Consider the following 19,328-nt stretch of genomic DNA (forward strand, 5'->3'; position numbering starts at 1 on the left):
CCGAAATCTACACGGACGCTAGTGGAGTAGGCCTCGGCGCTATTCTTGCCCAGCGTAAGCCTGGCTTCGAAGAGTACGTCGTCTCTTACGCCAGCCGCACTCTCTCCAAAGCGGAAACGAGCTATTCGGCCACCGAAAAAGAATGTCTTGCAATCGTTTTGGGCAATCACCAAATTTCGACCTAACGTATATGGCTGTCCATTTAACGTCGTGACTTATCACCGCGCCCTGTGCTGGTTGTCGTCATTAAAGGAGCAATCTGGTCGCCTAGCTCGTTGGGTGGTTCTTCTACAGGACTATGACATCTGTGTTGTCTACCGGCCAGGCCACAAGCATTCGGATGCCGACGCCCTTTCGCGCTCACCACTGCCCGATGAACATGGTACTCCGTTTGTCTCCAGCTGCGATTCTTCGCCACTTACATTCGCCGGCATGTCAGCAGGGCAACGCAGGGATCCTCGGACATATCCTCTCTTCTAGAGTGTTTATCTCAACCGTCACCACGCACCACCGCTTCGGCGCACTGCTCGCCACTTTCCCATCTGAGAAGGGCTGCTTTACCACGTCAACTTGATGGCCGTAAATGGTTGCTAGTGATTCCTCGCCGTTTACGTACCGATGTTTGTGCCTATTTTCATGTGTGTGCGCAATGCGCCCGTGCCGGTGTTCTAAAGACGTATGCAGGCCTACGGCTTCGCTACTGCTGGCGAGGAATGTACCGCTACGTTCGGTAGTACATCCACTCGTTCTCCAAGTGCCAACGCCGCAAGAGCCCACCTCACAAGATTACAGCGCCGCTCCAACCATTGCACCGTCCCTCCCGGCCTTTCGACCGCATCGGAATTGATTTGTACGCCCCGCTGCCGTGCACCCCCGATGGCCACCCCTGGATCATCGCTGCCATGGACCAGCTCACGCTCTACTCCGAAACTTCAGCGCTCCCAGTGCCCACAGCGCGTGAAGCCGGCTTGTTCATCCTTCGTAGGTTTGTTCTTCGACACGGTGCGCCTCGCGAGCTACTGATTGATCGTGGTCGTTCATTCCTCTGCGAAGCTGTCAAAGCCCTCCTTTGCGAATGCAACATTGTCCATAGAACTACAAGCGCCTATCATCCGCAAACCAATGGTATGACTGAATGCTTTAATCGTACTCTCGGCGACATGCTCGCCATGTACGTTTCCTCTTACCACAGTAACTGGGACCACAGCCTTCCCTTTGTTACGTATGCTTACAATAGCGCCCCTCACTCTACCACGGGACTCTCTCCATTCTTTCTTCTTTATAATCGCGAATCTTCCTCGTTTATGAAAAGGATTCTTTTGTATCGGCCGACGCTGCCGAATCTACGACTCTATCCGAAGCTGCCATTTATGCCGAAGAATGTCAGATCGCACGCTCACTTACCACGTCAGACCAGGGCAGCCAGGAACATGGTTGTTACGCACGCTTTTCTTTTGCTACCCGCCGTGGTTGCTCAGTGGCTATGGTGTTGGGCTACTGAGCACGAGGTCGCGGGATCGAATCCCGGCCGCGGCGGCCGCATTTCGATGGGGGCGAAAACGCCCGTGTACTTAGATTTAGGTGCACGTTAAAGAACCCCAGGTGGTCTAAATTTCCGGAGTCCTCCACTACGGCGTGCCTCGTAATCAGAAAGTGGTTTTGGCACGTTAAACCCCATAATTTAATTTTATTTTTTTTCTTTTCCATCATATTCATCTGGAACGCTGGTATGGCTCCGCGTTCCCTCCTCTGCTCCCGGCCTTAATTCAGCTCAATGTACAATGGCCCTTACCGGGTTCTATGACAGACGTTCCCCGGTCAACTACGTCACTGAGCCGACCGACTGAAGCCGCACTACGACCCCGTGCCGCCTGTTCCGTAGGCCGCCAGGATGGCTCTTTTTTCGCTGGGGAGTGATTGTAGTGAGAAATATGGGCACCAGCAGAAGAGGAAGAAGGTGGTTGTTGTTATTGGTGCTCGCGCTCGCCCCGCTTGGCCATTGTCTCTGTGCATTCCTACAAAACGCCGAGCGCATATAACCTTAAACGCGTGCTATCAAAATAAATAAGGACGCAAATAAATAAATAAATAAATAAATAAATAAATAAATAAATAAATAAATGAATAAATAAATAAGCGTTGTTTCTAAAGTGTTTATTTTTGCATTTGTGAATCGGCAACAGAATAGGAAAGAATGGTCAATTGTCTCATCTCCACAGAATGGACATAGCAAGGAGACAGAATTGGCCAGCCTTATGTTGATAAAGATTTGATGACGGTATTCCACAATGTAATCGAGTGAAGAGGCCTTCAGTTTTACTAGGTTGAAGAAATTTCTGCGACAATGAATTAGTAGGTGCAGATACTCTGCAATATTCATTGTAGCTGGGTTCAATATGTCAAGGATATGGCACCGCATATCCTGACTCCAGCAGTAGTAATGGATACCGACGCCCAGAGAACCTTGCCACTGAGGCCCACTCTTGCCAGGCCTATTCAGTCGTGAATAATTCCTTAAGGCCAGGTACCCAGACAAGTGCTATTACCAATTTTAAATGAGCAGTTCCTAGATAATGAAGTGCATGTAAAATGTGCGAGAATGACTATTTGCAGCGAGTGATGAACACTAGGACAGCGAATCTGTTATTATGACAACTGGTGAGCTTGTTGAACTTAGTTTTCGTAGTGCTAACATTACCGCCGCGAATTCAGCCAGAAGTACTGGTATTTTATTTATTTATTTAATTAACCATACTGCAGGCCAATTCTCTGGCCCTAGCAGGAGGGGCATTTTCGCAATGACAAGCAATAAATAACAGCAATAAATTCGCAAACAGCAAAAGGGGCAAAAGCAACAGCGCTAACACAATGAAGAAGCCATTTTCAACAAAACAAAAAGAACCAAAACAGACAGAACAGAACTAAACCAGCAGCAAATACCTACATTTATACAATTGCAAGTATCTATTGCTCACAAAAGAAACGTTCCAGTTCTGCCGAAAAGTCTTCGGCCTTGATAACACTTGGCGGCAACTCATTCCACTCTTTAACTGTTCTAGGGAAAAAACTGTATTTGTAGAAATTAGTTTTCGCAAAAATAGGTCTCAGTGAAAGTTCTGCTGTGTGCCTTGTTTTCCTAGTAGCAGCAGGTTGAACATAACGTGATTCAGATAGGGCGATTTTTCCAGACATAAAATTGTGAAGTAACAAAAGTCGGTTTATTTTTCTACGTATCTCCAATGTTGTAATGTTACTAAGTTTCATCAGAGACGACGGTGAATCCGTCCTTCTATATTTTCCGAGTATAAACCGTACAGCCTTTCTTTGAACACCCTCAAGTTTTATTATATCTTTCTTAACATATGGGTCCCACAGCGCAGACGCGTACTCTAACTTCGAACTAACACATGCGTTATAATCTAGAAGCCGAACACTTACAGGAGCATTTCTAAGTTTCCTCTTAAGAAAACATAGCTTTTGAAAAGCTGACGCACAGATGTCTGAAATGTGCACACCCCATGAAAGATTACTGGTAAGAGTTACCCCTAGGTACTTATATTTATCAACCTCCTTTATAGTGCTGCCGTTAATGTGGTAAGTGAAGGTACTCGGACATTTTTTCCTTGTTACACGTAGAAGAACAGTTTTTTCCTTATTCAGTTCCATGACCCAGTTCTCGCACCAGTCGTGAATAGCCAGAACAGTTGCTTGTAAAGAGGCGTGGTCATTTGCATTCGAGATTGTTTTAAAAACCACACAATCATCAGCAAATAATCTGATTGAGACATCCTTTGGTATTACCTTCGTTAAATCATTTATATAAATTAAGAACAACAATGGCCCTAACACACTCCCCTGTGGAACCCCCGAGGTAAACTGGCAGCACACTGGAAGAAAAATCCTGCACTTGTACAAACTGTTGCCTATGATTAAGGTACGGGGAAATCCACCTAACAACAAAGAGTGGAAGTCCAATGCTCTCCAACCTAAACAATAATTTATTATGCGGTACCTTGTCAAATGCCTTGCAAAAGTCCATAAACAATACCTCTACTTGGCCAGTCATGTCAAGAACACTAAACAAAATATGCAATGTTGATACCAGCTGTGTAACTGTAGACATACCCTTTCTGAACCCGTGCTGATGAACCGATAAAACTTTATGTTCGGAGAGGAAGCCTTGTATGTGCTTAGCAATCACATGCTCTAACATCTTACAGCATTGACTGGTCATTGAGACAGGGCGGTAGTTAGAAGGCAGAAGACGGCTGCCCTTTTTGTGTATGGGAACTACTCACGCCAGACGCCAATCATCAGGTATTTCGCCCATTTCTAGTGAAAAGTTAAAGAGCTCTGTTAGGTACCAAGAAATTTGTTCGGAATATCGCCTCAAAAATAGGTTCGGGACACCGCCCGGCCCCGTAGCTTTACGCGTATCAACATTTAAAGTCAACGCCAAAACCCCTACACGCGTTACCCGAATGCCCTGCGGGAGGTCCGATGCGGTGGTTCGTGGCTCATATTCTTCGTACTCAGAAAATACACTGTGAAAGTACTCGTTAAAGGTATCCGCAATGCTAGAATGATCTGTCTGAATGACACCATCGACATTCAATTTGGACACTTCGACTTTTGTGTTCCCCAAGCAGCGCCAGAACTTAGAAGGACCGTTTTTAATGAACTCCGCAAGGCTGTTGTTGAAAAAAAATATTCCTAGCTTGCCTAACTTTCCATAACAAATCGTCTTTAAGGTGTCTGAACTGCTCGGATTCTGTTTTACGTTTCTTCCTCCATCGTTTTAATTTTCTTTTACTCTGAATTATTTCTCTGGTGATCCATGGATTTAATCTACGCTGACGGAGCGCTTTTAGTGGCACAAAGTTTTCGATACAGTGGTGAATAACATTACGAATGCGCTTCCATGCTGCCTCTATATTACTTATAGGACAACATAGATGAGTATCCAAATAGTCTATTATGGCCACATCATCCGCCCGAGCAAAGTCCTTGATAACTTTTATAACAGAAGCATTTCTTTGCCTATCAGTGTCTTTAATCCATGAGTAGAAAATTAATTTGTGATCTGATATACCCTCCTCAACTAGCAGAGTACCTCCGCCGAAAATGTCACTGACAAATAAAAGATCTAGGACTGCATCTCCTCTCGTGTTTACTTTCACGACTTGCTCGAGGTTAAGGGAAAGCATAATGTCCAATATGGTGTCTCCACGGGTGGAGCAACCATAATGAAGCTCTTGCCAATTAGTAAAGGGTAAATTAATATCACCGGTTATTATGAGACTTTTTCCCTGAAATTGTGGCGCGTGATCGTACAATTGGGACAAATACAAGTCATCAGTATCGGGACGGCGATAAACAGCGACAAGAACAAACGTAATATGAAAAAACTCGACTCTCAAAAACAGGCTTTCGTGGTTATCAATCTGGTCAAGTACTTGTACATTGACCCCTTTTTGAGCAATAACAGCTACGCCGCCACCACGTGAGCCGCTATCTCGTCTGTACAGCTGATAGGCCGGCGAAACAACTTCATCGTCTCGAATAAACTCATTCAGCCAAGTTTCTGTTATGACGCAAACATGTGGATCATACAGCAGCCACAAATTTTCAAGTTTATCTAATTTATTCACAACACTTCGAGAAGTCATCTTTGGAAATTCTAAGGGAGAAAGGCCAATGAAGAGCAAGGGTGAAAATGCCAATATCCAATGTTTCTTGACATTGCGAGGCATCTGTCACAATCATAGCACCTATAATTGCGACAGACTACCTGTGGTATATTGGTCAATGAACTCCAAAATATGACACCGGCTGGGAAATAAAAATGGCTTGTTCTCTTCTTATTGGTGACATTTGCGTTAACTAATTATTAACATCTTCATTTTATTGCATCTGTATGTAGGCATGTATGACCTAACAAAGAGCGCATACTGGTAGCATTTGTGCTAATGTTTATGCGGCTTATTGGTTCTAACGAACAAATATTTTAATCATTTTTGTTACTGAAATTATGATCTCTTGTGCGAAATGTACGTACGTTACATGTGTATTCATTTGTACTGATTTTATCCGCTGTTCTAACCGTGGGGTCTGGGACCTCTGTCAGGCCTTCGGGCCTTTAGTCCCAGTCTCCCCTCGCTCGGACGAAAGATAAAGTGCATATGATAAAGATGATGAAGTATCGTCACGCGTTTATTATAATTATTATACCATAGGCCATCTTTTGTTTGCAAAATATGTTTAGAATATCTTAAGTTTGAGTCTTAAATAACGCCAAAGAAGGAGCATTGCTTAACAGCATACAATTTCACTAATTGAAACATTAGTATCCAATTCCAATTGGAATACTTACGCTACTCTGTGCTATGGCTGCACTAAAGTTTGACAAACGAACAGAACTCGTCAGCTCATTGCTCAGTTGGTGTTCGAAATGAAGGACCGCCAGTATCAAAATAAGAAAGCTGTACATATAGCTGACCTAATCAATGAGCGCCGAGAACAAACAACACGAAGTATGCAAGCTTGTCAAATATGCACCCACGAGGCCCTCGGAAATCTTTTTAAATGCATCTCTCTCGAATTACAAAAATGCTGAGTCACAGCAGCCAGTGAAGCACGAAAGTCTCCATACGAAGCCACGTTAAGGATGGAGTTGATCGAAGTCACGTGAGGATAGCCACGACCACTCATTTCCTGCATTAAAGTGGAGCGGAGACGACGCCGGCGATGGCCCACGTCAACACAGGACGACGGTGAATACCGGCGCTCCCTCCAGATTTGTGTGACTGGAATCTGTGTTTAACCTGAATAAGTTGTACACCTTCTTTACTAGCCAATAATTTCACAAGCAAGCGGCTTATAAATAGAGGGGATTCGTAACGATGGTCGTTATTTTATCTATATCGCGTAGGCAGACTTTAGAAATTTTTATTAATTTTCATTTACAGTTCACCGAATAAACTGAATAGGAAGCAATCCTTTCTTTACCTTTGATGCTGCAGTTGTTTATCTTCCTGGGGACTCTGCTTGGCTTATAATTTGACTGCATAAATTCTAGATCAAGTATTCGTATAGAAATAGAAGGCACATATCACTTGTTAAGTTCAGTAAACACGAAGAAACGTTTCACCGCAAATATTTGCACAAAAGCCTCCACTCAGGCGCTCGTCAAAGCTTGGGCGGATTTTCTCGAGGATTGGTTGCACCCTAGGAAACGAGGATTATCATATTCTGCCGCTGTTCCCTCTTTCTGCTGAATAGAAATCGCTCTGGGCTTTGACCTTTCTTGAGTGCATTACTCACATACGTGGTGCTCGCAGGGCTAGCACGCCTCGTACGCGTTTCCACGATGACGTTTGAAGAAAACGCTAAATCTCTCCTTAATGCGAGAAGTTAAAGATGAGAAAAGAGCGATTTTTCTAACCTACAGTTGAAGTATTGCAAACAAGTTACTTAGTTATCAAAAGTGGTTATTGCATTCGCAGACCGCTCCATGAACGGATCCGTAAAACAGTCAGTGTGCAGCTGAGGATTTAAATGAGGTCAGTCATGCTTCACCGAGGAAAAGCTGGAGCCTTTCTGATCCTGTCGTCCTATTACAGTGATGAGCATGCAAAGGTTGACGCACACAGATGATCGCACACTATGAGGCCCAAGTGCGCGTACATTACGGCAATCAAATAATCGACGTTATGACTGTTGAGCCATTCGGATATGACTGCCTACAGTTACATTTCCCGTTGCATTTGCTAGTTAACCAATCGGTGAGCCGCCGCCATGCGACTCAGTGCTTAGTAGCGCTTCGGTGCCAGTGCGTACACTTTCCGACAAACAGATGCCCTTAGGTCACTGAATTTTGCACAGTTCTTAACAGCCTTCCTCCGACTATATGCGTGAACGGCAGTTGTTGCCCCACATATTTCACTGCGACAGCAGCTGTACGCTCGAAATTGGCTTTGCTATGTCCGTTAGTCCTTTCCATCACGCTCAGTGTTGGTGACCCTCTTCGTTCCCGACGAAGTTGCCATTTCGCAGTCAAAACGCTTCATTTTTCGCTGAAAGGCGCTCTCCAACTTGCGGGTTTCCGCAGGTATATTGCATGAAACCCTCGCCCCTGCTTCGACTTGTAGACAAATTCGACTTCGCCCTAACATCTTCTAGCCGCCTGGTGCGCTCAGTTGCTAGAGCGGAATAGCGGTGGTCCCAGGTTCGAGTCCCGGACGAATTTCTCTTCAACTGCGAGGCTTTTCTTTTGAGGAGCCCGTATGGGTTGCCTTTATAGCAATTGCTGCGATTTGGTGGATATCTCATTTTCCCTTTATTAATTACTTCTCTCCACCTTGTGGGTTTCCGAATAACTATTACGTCAAATTTCTGATCTTTATAAATGTCGTCTCTCTTTTGTTGCCTCGCGTCCCGTTTGCGTGATGGTGTTCCTCGAACGCACGCATTTTTCTTTCCTGTCTGCCTAAAGCAACCACCGCGATGAGTGTCCTGACGCGGTAGAAACTTGGCCACTCCGCGGCAGCTTTCTTCACAGTCCGGCCGCGCGTCTTCCAGCATAAGACGAAAGGGAACCACGCGATAAGTTGAGGGAACGAGTATTGCGAGACGGGTAGAAGGGCGCGCAAATAGAGGGAGAAAGGGATGGGAGGGACGGGAGGAGAGGAGGTTTGCGCGGCGCGCGACCTGGGCGCATGCGCGGAGTGTTCCTTCCCACGCAGCCAATAAAAAGCGAGCTTTATTAGAGAGGGGGCAGCCCCGGTGAGTGGAACTCCTCGGACTGCGGCGGCGGCCACACGGGTGCGAAAAATTCGCCTGCTACCGGCCTCACTGGAAAGACTTTTTTGGCGGGACTCACCGGCGTGTGTTCGCGAGTTTCGCTCGTTTCGTGCCCGGAGCGCATCTCAGCTCGATTCAGGGCGTCGTTGTAGTACAGCCGCTCCGGAGGTCCCAGAACTCGTCACCCTTGCGCTGATCGCCGGAGGAGTTTTCTGCCATCAGGTGAGTCTTCTGCGTGGCCCACTGAACTGCTTGGTGAATGTATCGTCAACTGCTGATGAACTCGGTTGTTTGTACGGGACTGTGGATGCGGGTTTCGGCTGCCACTATAGTGAAAGAATGAATCTGAAAGCGTCCCATAAAACGAGGTCGCTTATCTTACGCTATTAAGGCCTTACTTGTTCGTTCCTGTCTTTTTAAATGCTCTGGTTGGTTTATCTCGAAGTATGTTCGATAAAAAAAGCATCATTTCGCCGAATTAAAAACCAAGTTGTACTGGCTACTTTACCTGAGGACCTCAGAACAATATGAAAATTTACGCAACCAATGAGCTGCCAAATATGCTACGTGTCGTACAACTAGGATTTCTTTTTAAATTTGGCCGTTGTAGTATAGTAACAGAAATACACGTACTATAACCACTTGCAGGTGAACAGTTGGTACGTTTCTTAAGTATTTTTTTTTCACAGAACGCATTCGACAGTGGACAGTTGATTTTGAACGAATGTGTGAATTCCATTGCCATTGGCGAAAATTCCATCTTGTGGAAGTGGTGAACGCACTTACGGCATGCCCACTCACCCGGAGCTTGACGCCCTGCTTGAAGCAGCAGCGCACTGCAGAGGTGTCGGGGTGTCCGCGGCGACATCACACTTCCGGGCTTAGCTGCTTGATCCTTATTATATCACGCAATTAGCGATGCGAGATATCACGCAATATTTTAAAGCGTTCTAGATTTTCTTGCTAAGAATCGTACGACACAAGGACATTGGAAACTTTCGATTGTTTCTTCACTGGGTCATACAGCAGCATAAATTGATGCACATGTCCGTAGTATACATGGAGTGTTGTTCTGGCAAAGCTTTCTGCTACACACATAAAAAAAAAGACTGCTCGCATTATTAAGCGCTAATTTACATGAAAATGACAGAATTTAGGACGTTAGGGACAATAACTAAAGATAATTACCGTTATGATCTCTTTATTCGATATTTGATAAGCTTGCGTGTCGTAGAAAAAGTGAAGCTTATCTTAATCAAAAACCATGTTCCTATTCAAAGACAGAAAAAGTCGGCAAATTTCGTGGCACAGCGTAAATGACATTGATGAACAATTTGCTTGCTGAGCGTTCCACGAATGATTATACTATTAGAGACTTCGTCGCAGACACCGAGGAAGGCAAATCTGGCTCCTTGTGGCGATAACACTTAAGTAGCAGCTAGGATGTGAATGTAAACACCAGCACAACGAGTACGTGCCAGCACCTCGTAGCCTGTGCAAAAGACGGACTGTGAATATAGCTGCATATTACACGTGTAATGACCCTCTATTACAATGTCCATAAACGTAACTTTAGTTGAACCATTTCAACAAACCTATGGCCTTCCTAAAACGGCATCAGGTAGATACTGTAATTAAACTTTTGAAGAACTAACTGATGAGGGCGATGTCACCCCGGCAAAACCGGCAATTTTCGTTCAACATACTTCGTTCTGCTGCCGTGCGAAGACAGCAGCGCAGACCCCGACTGCACGCGCGCACGAGGCGAACGTCGAGAGCTGCGGCCGAGTGCACAGCGTCGCTCATTTCGATCGGCTCGCTTAAATCAACAAGCCGAAAATGAACATTTCACGTGCTGCCCACTTCGATTATACCATATTGGAAACAACGAATTGCTAATAGGTTTTATTGCAGCTCTAGCAAAAAGCTACTCGTCAAGATCGACGGGGTCTGCAACGCCGCACAGGGCAAGCAATGTACCGATTACAAGAAAGCGCAATAGTCACGCCATGAATCAAAGTAAGCACAAATATATCAGCTTTACAATATTACGCGGGCGAATGTAATATAAACTAAAAACGTGTTCTACATCGAGTCTAATTAACGGAGTGTATAACATAAGTACAGGGTTGCATAACTTGAATATGTATTACAAGCACAAAGTTTTATTAAGAGCTTAGAAATCTAAGCGATGTTAGAAAATACAAGCAATGCGAAGAAACCTAACCGCAGGTAGAAGTATTGCGCTAATTGCCAACCGGATGCATTGGATACCTTAACCTTCGTAAAATATAGTTGGTGCATGTTCAATGTACGCTGTATACAGTGTTTATTTATCCTGATTCGGCGAATGAAATAATTTTAATTTAAACTGAATAATTCTATGATGAATGTGTTTGTTCAAATGGCATTTGTGTAGAGTTTCAGCCACATGTAGGCATCCGAAACATATCTAAGGTGCTAGTGTTGTTTATCTGTTCACATCGTACGCTGCGTTTACTATTGCGCGAATTTGCTTCTTCGGTAATATGTCTGATCGCAACAAGCTGACAAGAACAACGTAAGAAGAAGAATTCTCATGATATTTGCAATCATTTGCTCCGTGGAAACCTGAACACAGGTCACAACAAAACACGCGCGAACACGCACAAAGCCACAAACACACACGTTTAAACTAAACACTTGATCATTTCAAACACTTAATCATTTAAAGCCAGTGTTTATTGGTCGTTCAGTACAAGGTTACCTTTGGTAACTTGTGTTCGCTGTATACTTGACAGTTGAAGCCATGGAGACGTAGCATGCATATCCGGATTCGGCCTAACGAAATGCACCAAATGCTTTGCTTTGAAGAAATCACTAGAAACATTAGCAGGGAATTGCAGAACATGTAGCGGTTATGGCAGATGGTTATATTATAAGAGCTGTAAAGATCAAACAGGCCCTTCCATCGACATCAGAAATTGCTTCGATTGACCGCGTTCAATAGCCCATGCCATCATGCTAAACTACGCGACAAGTTTGTTCATACATATCACATTTGTCCTGGCCTTGAGGTTTGCAATATAACACGTAAAGCCTTTTCTTTCTGTCAGTAATGTGTACCTCGTAAGTCCTGCTGTTATACGAACAATCTTCGTGGAGAAAGTCTACCTGTTTCCAGAAATTATTTTCTCAGAAACCTATATTTATAAGCTATCTAATCAAGCAATTTAACAGTCTTGCGTGTATTATTAAGATCGCCCTTTTTACTGATGCTTTCATGTAAGCTGGATTCGGCCGTGAGGGCCACATAAATAAGCACTTTTCTTTCCTAGTCCGGAGTTCCATTCGTAGAAATTATATAGTGTTATGATGTTATCAGAAAAACATGTTTTCCGCACATGATTTGTAACCAAGGTTCGTCGTGCACCGAAGAATGCTATATTGTGCAGTACATGTACATTTCCTCTGTGCGTGACATTATCCCTGTAAGAGCTGAGTGAAATATTCAAGGTAAGACATCGCTGAGTACATGATCAGCTTTATCGACCTAGAAAGAACGCACCGGAATGCGTTGGCATGTGCCGTAATTAGAATCGATAGCCTAAAAGTTAGCTCCCTGTGAGTTTGGTGTTATGTCTCACTCTCTGTGTAGTTCTGGTTGGAAGTCGAAATGCGGGATATATGAGAGGCTATTAAAAAGAGCCACTGGTAAACATCAAGGCAACACCTTCTAGATCGTGACTGTCTTTTTGAAATGTCGCACTTTGAAAGAATTGCGCTGTCGATTGCTTGAATTGGGCTTCAAAAATTATTGAACATTTTAGCAACCCCCTATTGAAAATATTTAGCGATCATTCATGGCAAGATTGTCGAAGCCAACTGATGTCTAGGCGATGCTTATTGCCCTGTGAAGCTTTCTCTAAAACCCGCAACGTTTTAGCCGCATACAGGCACACTGAAACCTACGTGACTTCTCTCTTTCTTTCTCTCTTTCTTTCTCTCTCTCTCTCATATATATATATGTGTGTGTGTCTGTGTGTGTGTGTGTGTGTGTGTGTGTGTGTGTGTGTGTGTGTTGGATGGAGGAAAGCACACGAAGAAGTGGGCTCGGCGAAAAGGGAGGACGAGGAAGTGAGATTAAATGGTGGGCGACTGGTATCACCGAAATTATGTCTTTTCTACAGCCATTCTTGTTAGGAAAGTTGCATTTTTGCAGCAGCCGACAGCTTTTGAAGACCAGACATGTTGGCTAGGTTGCTCGTCGACCAGGCGTCATTTGGAGTCGACTGTTTTCACCCGATGCCAAGCGTAGGGTGAGCCAGCGACGGACCTTCCTCGCGAAGTTAGTTCTACCGGGCTGATCAACGTGGCGCTGGAAAAAGCAGCAATCAGCTGCCAAGCCCTGGTGCAAATCGGATCAGTGACAGTGAGCGTACAGCTCCAGACACTGAGCGAACTCGTTCTGGAACACATACGCCGTGCACCCTCCAAGAGGAAACGCCTGCCGTGAAGGTGAGCCTGGTCTTTACTGTTGTAGAACAACTGCAAATGCATATGATCAACAAAGTGAAATAATGAGAACTTTAGCCCAGCCGCTCAATCAATAGAAAGCAGCAAACACGAGTTATTGTTGAGCTGGATGTTTTTGAAGGATACTTGCCAAAATTTCGAATATGCGCCGCTATTTGGCCGCTGTCGCCAGAAAATGCTGTGATGTGCAACTCATGGAACAAGGACCAACATGTTCAGAAGTGTGCAAAAGCAACGTTTTAGAGGCTTTCTAAGGCAATGAAGTAGAAAGATGGGATGCTACACTGCAGGGTGTTTGATGGACAGACTAAAAGCACTCAGAAATGATCGATACAGAGCTGGTAAAGCCTTATGACCTGCACTCTCTGTGTGTTTTTCAGTGTCTTGCAGGACACTTCAGGGCGTTTATCAAAGGCTATGCACTGAGAGCAAGGCGCCTCACACGTTTAATTCAGGAAGACGTGCCTTTTCATTGGTATGATGAGTGTGGAGGTGCCTATTGCGAGCTGGTAAAACTAATCTCGTCAGACCGCATCTTGCGAATACCTGATATTTGTTGCCTTTCGTGCTGAATACGGACGCATCACACTATGCTACCGGTGCAGTTCTATACCAGAGACCCTCAAAAGAAGCTGATGAAACGAAACACCACGTTGTGGGGTACAACTGCCATACGCTGAAACCCGCCGAAATCAGTTACTCTAGCACAGAAAAGGAAGCTCTGGCCGTCTTAAAAAGCTGCTCGGTATTTTCGTACTAGCCTGCAAGGAGCCAAATTAATGTTTCTCACCGACTATTGACTTCTGAGCATGGCCCAACGAAGAGGCCGCATTGTCAGATGGGTCAACTAACAGCTTGATTTCGTTATTTGTCACCGTCCTGTGCCGCTCCTCTGTGATGTTGACGCACTATCCAGATATTTTGTACACGAATAAAGTGAGAATACAGAAGTAATCAATCATAATGAGCTATGGGAAAGCCAAATATGGTTGAAACGATTCATCTTACCACGTCACTCCTGAATCGGGAGGATATGATGGCTTCTGGTGCACGTATGAGGAACTGCTCATGATATTCATATGGCCGGGCATGAAAAACGACATCAGCAATTATATAGGCACATGCCACCTCTGCCAGGTGAATAAAGTTAAATTCAAGCAATCTACAGACGGTATGACAAACCCCGAATTATCAAGCGTCGCGCTCGAAGTAACTCACATGGACTTCGCTGAGCTCAAAACCAACGGGGGAAGGAGTCAACCGAACACAAGCTTTCCTGCTTTCCATATATGAGTGCACAAGGCCGATTGCAGCTAAAGCTGGTGAAGAAGACGCAAACAGCGTTATCGATCTGCTCAATGTTTTATACACACAAAGACGCTAGTCTGCCACAACTGCCGGCTTTCCGGAGTGCCAACTTATCGAAGAGGCCACAGGATCATAGGATAATCGAAGAGGCCACAGGATCATAGGATAATGACAATGAATTCTTCATAGCACCTGGCAGCAAACGGTTTGAGCCGAACATGCCATATGAGATGTCAAACGGCATCTGAAGATGGAACCACACTTTGGCTGTAAATGCTGCCTCGAGGCCACTGCGAAAGACCGCGACATATCGTACGCCCCTGGTTAAGACTGCTGCAGTCCTCATTTTCCACTCCGCGTCAGCACTTCCTGCAGATCGCGAGCTAGGGTTCCTGGAAAACCTCGAGCTCGCTGAAATCAAGAAAAGTGTCAAAGAACAGCAGGTCTACAAGCGCCGCATGAAGAGGAACTTTAAGGCACAGCAACGAGATACCGGACCTGCAACCTGGAGTCTATGTCCTTGTAAGGAAAGAAGCTGTACCTTTAGATTCAAAATTTTACGGGCCATTTCAAACAATTAAGACCGCATGCCAGCATGGAATTGTGTAGAACGTCTGATACACCGGAGCCTGAGGTCGCACGAAGGGCGCCTTTATCGGCAACATATTCAGTATCATGAGAAATCCGGAAGAGTGAAAGTGTCTGTGCTGGATGCATGAAAGTAGAGACGAAGTGGTCTAGAGGAAGAAGGGAGGACGAAGAAGTTAGATTAAATGGCGGACGACACCCGTCTCACTGAATATGTGTTTTCCACAGCCGTTCTAGTTAGGAACGCTACAATATATATATATATATATATATATATATATATATATATATATATATATATATATATATATATATATATATATATACACAACTTCTGGCATTCTTGGCCCTCTGCTTTTTTGCTATATATTTGAACACCCCAGTTCAAGTTCGTCTATTTGCTGATGATTGTGTTTTGTGTATTTAGAGAAGTTACCTGCATTACCGACCAATGTGACCTCAACTCTAACTTAGGCAATGTGTTGAAAGGGTGTGAGCAATGGGGAATGCTTCTTAATGCAACTAGGTGCGTCTATCTCCCCATAACGCGCAAAAAGTCCCCTTAGACTACACTTACATTTTGGCTGCAGCATCTTTACTGGAAGTAACCTGCTATAAATATTTAGGCTTAACATTAACGACTGCCTTATCATGGAACTTACACACAAATACCATCTGCCCTGACGCTTTCCGGAAACTATGCCTTCTGCGCCACAAACTCAAGACTGCTCCGCCTAGTGTTAAACTACTCTCTTACCTTTCCTTAATTAGGCCAAAGCTTGAGTATGCTTCCATAGTTTGGAACCCTCACACAAAAATTAACATTAAGATCCTAGAAAGAATTCAAAGAAAAGCAGTACGATTTATTTACAGTAAATTTAAGGCCACTGACTCCCCCACTGTATTACTAACTGATAACAGCATTGAACTATAACAAATTCGAAGAAAGAAAAGTCGGCTAGAGTTTCTTTCAAACTTAATTAATCATAGGCTAACCTTAGACACCGCAAATTACGCATCCCCCTTGATAAGCAGACCCACTCGACACCACTACCCTCATTCTCTAACAGCAATTTTCGCAAGGACTGACACTTTTCAGTACTCTTTCTTTCCACAAAAAATAGATGACTGGAATAAACTAACTGAAGCATACCCCCCGCGCCCGTGAGCTGTATACAATTTGTGTAAATAATCTTGTTATTTCGTGTATTAATTATATTTATACTGAAATCAAATTAAATTTTTTCTTAATCGTCTACCTTATGACGAAAGAACTTGTGTGAAAAACGGGTTACATACTTGTTTCATCTTGTTCTTCTTTGTATACAATCTTTTGTATATTTGTCGCCCTGCTTCGAATTCTTGTCCGCATTATTGTATAAATAAATGAATAAAAAATTGTTTATTTATTTACATTTTACGAGTAATGCCGAGACGTTGGATCGTTCCTCGCGTGCGGCCAGTTCTTTTGTCAGTTATTTTCATTTTCATTACTTCATCATTTCTTTAATTCATTTAGTAAAAACAAGGCATTTCCCTTATGTTGTCTTTAGTGGCTTTATTGGTTTCTTATGATATGATTAATAAAATTCGGGCCCCTCGGTTGCATTTCTTCCCGTGTGTGTGTATATATATATATATATATATATATATATATATATATATGTATGTATATATACCCCTTTCATTGCTTTAGTTAATTTTCATAGCTGAGGTTGTTCCGGAAGCAGGAGCTTGATCAACAATCTTCAATGCAGCTATTCTTAAGGGAGTGGCAGCCCTGGAGTGCATTCTCACAAATTGGACGCCGTAGTAAGCAGAGAAAAACAGAAACAAAAAAAAGTATTTTTATGTTTTTTTAAGCACATGGCTCGACAGCTTCGGGCTCGGGCGATTTATTGTGGGCTTTTCTTCATGCAGTCTGTATTTCTACGAGTGTCTATGCTGGTGTCCTTGCAAATTTCAAGCTTTCAAAACCTTTATCGGATGTTATGCGCAGAAAACTGTTGACCGCCGCGCTGGCGACGCTGCCGATTCCACGTTCGGAGAGAGTACAGGTGTGCAGGCGCGCTTCTCAAGCGCCAGCCCACTTGGCCTGCTTCATCCGCCGCTGACAGGCGGTCAAGCTGCCGTGCATAGAAACGGCACACGCGTTCAAGTGGGGCCGCATTGCGAACAAAAAAACGTACACGCGTTGTGGGATAGACATGCACGCATGTTAAAGTGTCAATTGTGTCAGCACTTTCACTCCATTAGTCCTACTTTTGTCCTCTCTCACTTGGGTCTCGTTTCCTAGCTTGGAATGATCTCTATCCTCGCACACAATTTAACACTTTTGTTGTGGGCCTATGCCGCTAATCGAAGATGCAATGCTTTTATATTTGGCAAACATCCGTTCAGAACTAAATTCTAGCAAATTCTTCTTGTCTTTATGTTCTCACAGGGTAAAGGCCCCAAAGTTTCCAATGCTGACAAAAGTCGTGCACGCATTGAAGCCTCGGCACGGCCTTGCAAACAGCTTAGCTTATCTTTCAAGATAAACTTTCATCGTCTGGGAGAAAGTTGCATGTTTCGTCTTTGGTGTATCCACTGTCTAAGATGAACTACGAGCAATGGGTTGAGGCGCGAAAGACGTACTTCGCCGACAGTAGTTTGCCAAAATGTGTGCAGTGGATTCCTTTTTTGTTCCACGTAGTTTGTTTCTTGAGGCAAGCGCCAAATGTGCATGACTCATACATCTACTGGTTTCACCGTCCCGTCGCTATAGAGCCTACCCGCCTGTCGTCTCCACCACTGCAAAGCGCACCCGCGCTCTCTTATCTGAAAGAAACGCTTCGGAGTTCTCGAAAGCTTCGCTAATAAGAACGATGGTAAATATACTCCAGAGGGGGAGTAAAACCACGAAGAAGCTAGATTTTCTTACGCGTCTTAAGCCTGCACCGCCGCTGCACTTGTCACGTGTACGCGCCACTATACGTTTCACGCCTCGGCATCTGGGCATGCGCCTATAAAGCATAAATGCACGGCCACTACCGTCTCTGTGCGATTACCGCGTCCAGAAATAATACCTGGCTTTATCTCGCATCTGCTATTGTATGATCCGGACGAGTGCTCCTGGAAAAGAGTTGCTGCACAGTACTGCATGTTATGCGATTTCGCAATAAACGCTCCGTCTCGCTGACATGAGACGGCCGGAATGAGGACGGATCGTGCGCCTAGAAACGAGTGCCGCGGCCGTCGGGAATGAAAAGGCTTGCATCGCCTCAGTGTCACGGGTTAAGGCCACGGCTCACCGTCAAGAGGCGGCCAATATGTAGCTGCCAAGCTTTGCTCTGCCTCTGCCAATTGCCGATCGCAAAATGTGAGCAGTCATTTGTAACATCGGTGCTGTTGTGCGGCACGTCGCGATAAACCACTTCAGCGCATCTAGACTGTGGACAGGCGCCAGCAGAGCCGGTGGGCGCACCGGTACTCGATGCCTTGGTCACGTGCTGTGCGAACAACCACGTAATGGACCAGCTTGAAAACGTAAGAGCTATGCTCACATTCCATATTTCTGAGGTGAAAAGTAAGGGGCATAAGGAACCAGAAGAGCAGAGAGACCACCTTTTAAGGTGCCGCCGACGTGTAAACAAGATTGGTGCGGCTTGCCAGTTTCCTACCCTTGCTGGAAAAAACGTTGGCTGTTTCGTGGCGATCTCAAAGATGCCTCAAGTGGCGTTTTGCCACTACGCGTCAAACTCGTAACACGCGTAATTATTTGTGAGGTTTAACGGCCGGACGCGACACTAGGGCTTCGAGAGATGCCCCAGTGGGAAACTTGAGATTTAAATGTAAACCCTGCCCATTTTTTACGGTGCACGGCCAGCTCAGCGGCTATATGCTGGTGAGGTGGCGGGTTCGACACTTGGCCGTGGCTGAGTGCAAAGACAACCGCGCGCACTCAGCGGAACCTCACGTGACCAAAGGGAACCTGGAGCCCTTGAACTAGCACGGCGTCCCTCATTGTCCTCTGTGCGCCTTCGGAACGGTAAAAAAAAACACCACAAATTAATGTCAACAATAGCACTCTCGTGCGTTTCCTCGTAACTTGAAGAATAGGGAGACACATTTGA

The 19,328-nt window shown here is 44.7% G+C and overlaps 2 protein-coding genes across 2 annotated transcripts in view; one reads left to right on the forward strand and one right to left on the reverse strand.

Annotated features, from left to right (window-relative positions):
* The window catches only part of LOC140218914 (uncharacterized), a 541,895-nt gene that overhangs the window by 157,337 nt on the left and 365,230 nt on the right, over positions 1-19,328 (reverse strand). The gene's annotated exons all lie outside the window — the stretch shown is intronic.
* Positions 8,782-19,328, forward strand: part of Dh44 (corticotropin-releasing diuretic hormone 44) — a 361,193-nt gene continuing 350,646 nt past the window's right edge. Inside the window, exon 1 of the mRNA XM_050169823.2 lies at positions 8,782-9,024. The gene's annotated coding sequence lies outside the window, so the exon portion shown is untranslated. The remainder of the gene's footprint in view (positions 9,025-19,328) is intronic.

The sequence above is a fragment of the Dermacentor andersoni genome, chromosome 6, assembly GCF_023375885.2.
Source record: "Dermacentor andersoni chromosome 6, qqDerAnde1_hic_scaffold, whole genome shotgun sequence".
Lineage (NCBI taxonomy): Eukaryota > Metazoa > Arthropoda > Arachnida > Ixodida > Ixodidae > Dermacentor > Dermacentor andersoni.